This window comes from Castor canadensis, chromosome 9 (assembly GCF_047511655.1).
Source record: "Castor canadensis chromosome 9, mCasCan1.hap1v2, whole genome shotgun sequence".
NCBI classification, from domain to species: Eukaryota; Metazoa; Chordata; class Mammalia; order Rodentia; family Castoridae; genus Castor; species Castor canadensis.
In genome coordinates, this window is record NC_133394.1 from 15,280,433 (window position 1) to 15,289,461 (window position 9,029).

Here is a 9,029-nt window from a genome sequence, read left to right on the forward strand (position 1 = left end):
AAATTAGACACTCATTATGCATAATTAGCCCCTTACACAGAGCAGCTGCTGGCTTTTACAATGCTTTCAACCCAGGGCTGAGTGCACCCATTGTCAGTGTTTGCTATGAGCAAACTTCATTAAATCTCTGAAAATCAAATCTGTGATGAATGCAGTCATTTGATGTGATGATCAAATATTGAAAAGAATTACTTAGAGAAAAGCATGGTACGTTCACCTTCACTTACAGAAGTTAACCCAGAAGTGATTATTAGGCTATGATAGCAAGAAGTTATTTTGATTTTTTTTAAATTTATTTAGTTTAGTATTAAATATTATTTTGTGACAGCTTATGGAAAAGAAGAAAGGATATGTTTTCCATCAATGACTAAAGCCCCGAAGAGGCACTTCATTCACAAGAATGGGCCTCACAGATAAACCAAAAACCTGGAAGTCTCAGGTTAGTTCTGAAGCTTCTAGCATACTTACTCTCTAAATTGTGCCATCTATAAATCAAGAAAATAATCACCAAAAAGCTTGTACAATAAGCCATTTTAAAATGGAAATTGTTACCTGATATATAACAAGGTGTAATTCTCAGAGCGTAGTTCTAAATTTAAATACCACAATGGTTTGTATTTACCACAAAATTGAAGATCTCGTAGTAGATCCCATTAGTGATGCTTATTTGAAAAGTGGGAGAAATTATTGTAATTATCACAAGCACTATTGTGCATCTTTTATTTCTGAAATGTTTGCATTTCTCATTCACTGTATTGGAGGTGCACTAAAATTGAAATTATCATTTTACAAATGGGATAGCAGAGGAAAAGGAAACCTAGAGTCACAGTCAGTTAAATAAGGAGCTATTGCTACAGATCCTAAGTTTATGAACTTTTACCCATCCCTGCTCAGACAAATAGAGATATAGAAATTTAATATACCATATTTTAGACTGTAAAGGCCTGAAATAAAAACTGTATGGTAAGTACAAGTACTCTTTTTTAAGCTATAAAGGAAAATTTTGGCTAAGTGAATATGTTTCAATTTTAGTTACCTATGTACAATATTTCTATTAAATTGCCTTTTGTGGACTATTCTAAATCCATTATGCCATGACAGTGATGTGTTTTGGAGTGATGTACTTTACATAGCTGTTTTGGAAGTCAGAAATTATTCATGTATGCATATATATATCTATATATCTGTATGTATGAGTGTATATACTCAAACTCACACACAAACACACCAGGCAGAGTTTAACATGTTTGTTGTTGGTACACGTTATGTTGTCCATGACAAGTCCATTTTTGGAAGTTTTTTTGTGGAACACTTCCTGAATTTGTATATTATCCTTGCACAGGAGTCATGTTAATCTTCTTGGTATCATTCCAATTTTAGTGTATGTGCTGCCGAAGAGAGCACCATTTTTGGAAGTTTTTATGTACAGGACTGGTATTCAATAGTATAAGCAAACTGGTTAAAGCATTTTTATAGCTGCATCCTTATTGATATGTTCAGCAGGCATTCACTCTAATTGGTTAATGTCTGTCATACTGATTATTAAATATGTTTATTATTACTCTGCAGGCATACATTTTAATGGGTTTATACAAAGCCTTATAAAACATTGGCAATTGCTATTATTCAATAAGCAATAACAATAGCAAGAAAATGGAGAAAGTATTCATTTGTGGAAACTTATTTATAGCACATTACTGAGCGATGAGTTGGTAAATAGGAGAATAAAACCAGAGATACTGTTCCGTTCAGGTTAAACAAAGAGCCATCCACACAGTAAAGCAAGTCAACATAAGTCGTATCTACATTTTCATAACCATGGTTGGGACACAAGAATGTCTGAGAAGATGAACAATTCCACCCTGTACTAAAAGAATTCTTCACTTAAATTGTTTTAAGAAATCCTCATTTGATGGGAATTTCTTTTAACATTTTTCCTCTGAATCAATGAGATCTCTTTAAAAACCAAGTTAAATGAAGCCAAGTAGTTCTACTGAGAATTTGTTGAATTCAATTAAATGCTATTTATAAAGAACATAACCTTTTTTGTATTTTTAGTTTTTGTTTGTATTTTACTTTTGTTTGGCAGTGGGAGGGATTGGACTCAGAACCTTGTACTTACTAAGCAAATGTTCTACCACTTGAGCCATGCCCCTGTAATTAATGATTTTCTCCTAATATAATTAACGACATTATTCTTTTTAAATCACAGATCCTCTGTGTCAATACCACTAAAATACAGTAAAAGTCAATGTATGTGAAAATAACATAGATTACTGGAGGCATGGCTCAAGTAACAGAGCACCTGCCTGGCAAGTGTGAGGCCCTGAATTCAAATACCTGCACCACCAAAAAAAAGTTATAAAAAAAACTTGTCTACTATAGTCACAAAAGATCAAAATTTAAAACACTTAACTTTTTAAAAATTCTTGCTTTAAAAGCATTTGTTGGGTTGTAACACATTTGTACATGGAAGCAATGCTAGGAATCTCTCTGTATAGCTATCCTTATCTCAGCTAGCCAAAATGCTATGTCTTTCTTATTATTGCTTATGTTTACTCTTCAACAAAATTGGAGAAGAGGGCAGAACAGGTTCTGCCTGGAAGCCAGGGGGGTGAGGGAGAGCGGGAGGGGGCGGGAGAGGGGGGCAGGGGGGAGAAATGGCCGAAACAATGTATGCATATGTGAATAAATGAATAAAAAATTTTTTAAAAAAGCATTTGTGGATATTATTGCTTTGGAGTATTTTTGATTGATTGAATTAGACAGTCATTTTTTTTTTCTGATGTGTATGTAGAGAAAGGGAGAGAGAGAGAAAAAGAGAGAATATATGCTTCTATCAGGAAAATAATGGGACGAGGTTGTACTGACTATTTAGGGCAAAGTCTAAGCCAGAGTGACCCTTCATGCCAAAAGAAAGATATTAGATACCTCTCTGTTGTTTCCTAGAAATGTTTTGGTATTTAACACATTGCTATCTTCCAGAAATTTTCCTAGGTGATATTAAAATTATCATAAGGTATGTGTATCACTTTCACTACTCATGCTAGTTTATCTCCATCTCTCTCTCTTTTTGTCTTTTTCTTTTCTTCCTGTTCTGTTTTTTTTTCTGTGTTGGGAATTGTGTCCAGGACCACGTACATGCTCTGCCACTGAGTTAAACCCCTGACCTCACTTCTCTTTCCTTTTTTTAAATGAAAATCAATATTGCCCTTTAGAATAAAAAAATTGTTCTCTAGTGTAAAGGGAGAATGAAAAGGAAGTGAATGCAGTGAGGAGAGCCTGGTAAAGTTCAGTATTCCTAAGGTTTTGTACTGGCAGCGGTGCACATGGTGCTGCCACACAGAAGTTTGTTACAAAGGCTAAGAGCTGGCTAAAAAAACTGAGAAGCTCATGTGAGTCACAGAGTTCCCACTGAAGACATCACATCTGTCTGAAATTATGTCAATGAAGCATGAATAATCTGTGTCTAGATGTCTGTGTGGTTTCAACTCTCCAATTTTGCTAAGGACATACTTCAAGACTTTCTCAGAGAGGGCCACAAGGCAAAATCATTTACGTATGCAAACAAATGCATGTGCTCAGAGAGGAAGGATTTAAAACATCTGCACTCATCAATCAAATTTAGCAAAGGTTTTTCATTAACAAGTTATACATGGACCAATCAAGTAGGTAGAACCACCAATAAAAACTAGGAGAGGAAGCAATCAGCCTGTTTCTTCATGAATTCTAATCAAGATTCATATGGAGACTTCTTTTTAAAAAAATTGGATGGGGTGCTGTCTGATTCTCAATTAAAAGACCAATATTTATTGCAAAAACTATTACTAAACACCTACAGTCTGCCAGTTATCATTGCAACTGTATGCCAGATACTACTGTTGGTGCTAGAGAGGACCCAGTAGCCAACTTTTGTTTTGCTTTTCCAAGCTGATTTGTCTTATGAAGACAAATGAAAGCCAGAGCTGCAGAAAATGAGAACAGAGAATACTTCCTGGTAGGAAGGGGAGGAAGAGATTGTAGTGGTAAGACGCACTGCCTACCAATGATCATCAAGCATTTAGATTTTCACAGCTTAATTTTTACCTAAAATCAAAGTGGTAATGGGGCTGGGGTGTGGCTTAGTGGTAGAGCATCTACTTAGGAGGTGTCAGGCCCCTATACTGCAAAAAACAAAAAACAAGAGCAGTATTGGATTTACATCAAAGCCGGCAAATTCCACAGGGCTCAACCACTTCAGTTCATTTCTTCTTAACAGGGAGAGGTCATATAGCTCATTTTTCTATCTTTCTGTGCTTGGGGAAGCTCAACTGAATAAAAGGGACCACTCCCAGGTCCCTATCATTTGTGCAAATCCTGGTCAGGCACCACAAATATATGCTACGGATGGAGGGTGAAGAGGTTTGGCTAAGCTCCACCAAAAATCTTTTTCCATTCCTAGAGCAAATAGACTCACAACTTACTCTACTGTGGATGAATTAGTAACCTCATCTTCAGATATAAAACGGAAGGCTCTTATTCTTCCTATAGATGTGAATTAAGGACTACTCAAAACTAAATATTTGCTAGGTTGTGCTTTATAATAGCTTTTAAGTTCCTTGCTTTTTTAAAAAAAGCTTGTTTTAGATATCCATTCATCTCTAAATGTGAACAGATATGTTAAAAAAAAAAAAAACACTGCTCCTGATATACATTTATTTTTCCACAATGAATATCGAATCTCAAGCCCAAATCCAAAGAGAAAATTCTTCCTTTCCCCCAATTTTAGTTCATGGGGCCAATTTTCTAGTAACTGAGTTTTCAATATTGGCTTGACCTGAGAGACCTTTCTCAATGCTCTGTCACTCTTGCTCAAGTTCAACAGACATATAAGATCAGACGCCCTATGCGTGAAACCAAACCTTTTAACTAGCCCAAAGTGTGCTTTTGTGGGAATCGGGGTATGGTACGGTACCCGGAGACCTTGATGACACCCTTAAGATAAATAGAAAACATCCAGTTTCATTTTTTATAATTCCTCCACGGCAAGGTGTACAATTACAAGCACTGGTGTCTGAGTGGGAAATTGGAGATGCATTTTCCTTGAATTTAAGCATATTTATGTGCTCTTATTTTTAAAGAATCCCTTGGGTTTTTACTTCTGAAGTTTTCACCTGGTCTTGTGGCTTGTTTCCCTCTGAGGTAATATCCCCAGAGTCTGCAATTGCTGATCATATCTCCCATGCTAGAATGTCAGTAAGAATTTAGATTTTAGCATCACAGGGAGGAATAAATATAGAACCAGAAAAACTTGTCTGGAGCTAAGACCTTATTTAGAGATCAGGAAAACCACCTAATATATGTTACGAGCATTTGGGTTTGAAAGCAGAATGCTTTTTTAAGAGCTTGCTTTCAAGTTCCCCCTTTGTAATTGGAGCACTTTGTTCGGGGTTGGTTGACTTCCTTCCTAAATACAGTTGGTCCGATGTCCAGGAAATATATAATGGAGTGTCATAAACACAGCAAAACTTAAGAACACTCAGTTAACAGAAGAATCTTTTCTTCTCTCAAATTTTTTATCCTTGAGATTTCAGAATAGGACTCATTGGTATCTAAACCTCATATAAGCCTTCCATAACTTCCTCTCTCTTCATGGTGAATTAAAGACCGAACATCATTATTTCTGGGTTTACTCTCCCTCTTAATAGGTTTTTAAATGGGATTCTGCTCAGACAAATTATTGGCACCTGCAAAGTATTTTTCTAACAAGGAACCACTATGGCCCTGAACATCATTCTCCACTCTCAGCTGCCCTTTTGCCTTGCATGCCTCAGGTTTTCTTCCCAGGGTCATTCCTTTTCTTTCCAACCATTTTTTGTTGGCTGTTGGCCTCTGCAAGTCCTGGCAGGCATGGGCTTCTTCCAATATGAATTTCCGGGCAGTTACTCTGTGCCAGCCTGTCTGTCTGGGCCACCAGAGGCAGCCTGGCTCATTCTACTCCCTGAGCTGCCCCACATTTTCCAACAACCCCAGACAGACATTTCCTACTCTCAAGTTAATCAACAGCCTAGAACTTTCCAAGTAACTTTTCAAAGCTCCTGGGCCTCCTTGCCCTGTCTTCCTCCTTGAGCGTTGCTTCTAGCCAGCTCACATCTTTTGGAGTCAGGATGGGCAGCAACTCTCCTTTGGTTTTGCCTGTTGGAAGATTACCACTTCCTTGGGGTGGAGATATTGTGCTCTTCAGAGAGCCTGAGTATGGCTGTCACTTTCCGCCAGGTTCAGAGAGTTTTTTTTTTTTATTGTCCCTGTCAGTTAGCAGCCCAAGGTTACTGCCAGCTCTCTGTCAGGGCTTTGATTCTTGTCAGCCATGGCTAGGTCCTTTTAGTTATCGTCTATCTTTTCAGCTTTGTTCAGGCTGAGCTCTGCTTGTCTACTAATTAGCTCTTTGGAGATTTCCCTTTTAAAACTCAGTATCACAGAGGACAGGCACCGTTCAAAAGTTTTGTGCTTCATAGAAATTCCATATTCATCCATATCCCATACAGCCATATTTTTAAAATTAAAAGTGGCAGGTCAGGCCAATTTAAGGTATAGAAGTAACATCATCTATAAAGGGAGACCTTCAGGTTCTTGATCAGGTATGTAGATGAGTGACAGGGAAGGAAAAGGGTTACATCAAAAAACACAGAAGGTACAAATTAAAAAGAAACTATTGCTCTGTATAACATATTCACATTTTCTTTATCTTCTGGTGTGCAAATATTGTGCTAGCTGAATATAAAAGTAGCACAACTTTAGGGTACAAAAAAAACACACTGTAATAACATCAAGAGTGGTCTTACATCAAGGAGGGCCCTGAGGATGTCTTTGTTGTCAACTTCAGAAGAAAAGAGAGGAACAGAAGAGGAAACTGGCAGAAGGAATAGATGCCAAAGAGAACTCAAAGGATTAGGTCCGGGTGAGGTGATCGGTATTCGAAAACAGTCTGCCTTCTGGCTCTGATCTAAGGGAATAGGCTGGCAGCCAAGCCAGAGGGCATAGCAGCACAAACACACCTTCAGCACACTGCTAGAGGGTTGCCTCAGTGCCTTAGAAATTGTGCTGGCAATTAGAAGTTAAGCTATGGAAGATAGCAAGACACTTTTTATGGATAAATCTCTGCTTTTCACATAATTCCCAACCTGGTTGTCCCCTCCACTCCAAACACATCTTCTTTTTTCTTTTTCTTTCTCCCTTTTTCTTTTGTTTTTTTTTTCTTTGCAAGACCCTCTTCTTTTTGTGTGCTCCAAAGTATATTTTTCTTCTGCTAACTCGTAAGTTGGGCTTCCATTGCATTTACTCACTGTTAATGCCTGCAAGATGAAAGTAAAAACCTTTGAATATATTAATGCTATAACACAGATGTCTTACTTTTTACTTTTTTTTAAGCAAGTTGATGTGGTTAATAATGATGCAGATTGTGCTGGATGGAAGTGCAGATGAAACAGGGGAATACAGATTAAATAAAAATTTCTTCAAAGCTTACGTTTGCTTCATAATTTAACTTCTGGGCTTGTCTCAGTGGTAGTAGGTACAACCGAGCATCACAACATTGTTCTAAAATGTCTTGGCATCCCAGTGGAACAATCACCCAAACAGCATTATCGTACTTCTTCCAAGCCTTGGAAAATAAAGGCTTCCAATGGCTTTGTACAGAGAGGTCTGACCCAACTGCTGATAATGGGAGGACCGTAAGGAAGCAGGGACAAAGGTTCTGCTTATATACTGTACTTTGTTCTTTGTATCTCCACTCAAAGCATTCATAGCCTCTTCTTCTAATTATTGAAGGTAATGTGTGCCAAATTGTTCACATACTCACTCTGAAAACATCATGGAATGGCTTTATCATAGAGTCCTTTTAAACAATGTATGACGGGGACACTGATGACATAAGGCCTTAGGGCAGACACAGCCAATCTCCTTTTTATGTATTCATTCCCTCAATAGGCACTAATTAGCATGCTGTTCTATGCCAGACACTTTGTTAGGTCCCTAACATATGAGGACAGTGAGACACAACCCTTTCCCTCCAAAAACTCCAAGTGCAGTGGAAAGCGTATCTGTAAGCAGAAAACCTACAACATCTTGTCTGGAGAAGGAGTGAAAACATGCTTAGAGAGAAGAACACCATCTGCTCTACCAGATGTGGGAAGGAAGGCCACATTTGTGGTCCGCATCTTGAATGGGTGAGGAAAAGCTCACCTTGTGGACCAACATGGTGGAAAGGCCAGAAGTCCTGAGCAAGCAGAGGCATTGGACAATGGTTGGAATGTTAATGTGGCCAGAACTTAGGTTGTGTTGGGAGATTGGGGATAAGGAGACTAGGGAAATGGGTTTGGAGCAGCAGACTCTACAGATGGTCTCAGATGCTGAGCTGAGGCACTTAGAATTTACCCTACAGACAAAGGGGAGACAACTGGAAGCTTCCAGCAAAAAGGAAGGACAATGATTGATCAGATGTCCTTTTTATGGCAACTCTGATGGCTATATGGAAGGACATTGGCTCTTCTATAAGAGATGGGTAGCAAGAGGCCACTGAGGATGAGTGCAGTTCTCCTGACTGGGATGTCAGAATGAACTGAGGAAAAGAGGTTGGGTATAAGAAACATTGGAAGGACATCAATTTGCTCAAAAGAGCTTCAGCTGAAACATTCACTAATGGTCACCTCATTTTCCTGCCCTCCAGTTCTCTCTCACCTTGGGAGGGAGCAGTTCTGAGGAAACCTGTTGAGCCTCCCAGGCATCTTTCTGAGTAAAAAGAACCCTGTTCCTAAGGTTCTAATATAGTCAATGACAGAAAGGCCACTCTTCTTTCCTCTTACCCTGTGAGCTTTGTGAAGACAACTGTAGCCAGATCCCATGCACCGTTTCCTCTGCCAGCACTAAATACAGTATTAATGTTAACATAGGCTTCATAACCTTGGTCTGAATGGGTGCAGTGAGTGACAAAAATGGACTGCAAAATTCCCCCACAGATCGTAAAAAAGGACTGTGTTTGTTTAAAATAGTTG

At 38.4% G+C, this 9,029-nt stretch overlaps 1 non-coding gene across 1 annotated transcript; it reads right to left on the reverse strand.

Annotated features, from left to right (window-relative positions):
• Positions 1-1,297: 1,297 nt before the first annotated feature.
• Positions 1,298-1,404, reverse strand: LOC141411170 (U6 spliceosomal RNA). Its single transcript, XR_012436010.1, has one exon. It is a non-coding gene; the product is annotated as a U6 spliceosomal RNA (small nuclear RNA).
• Positions 1,405-9,029: the final 7,625 nt, after the last annotated feature.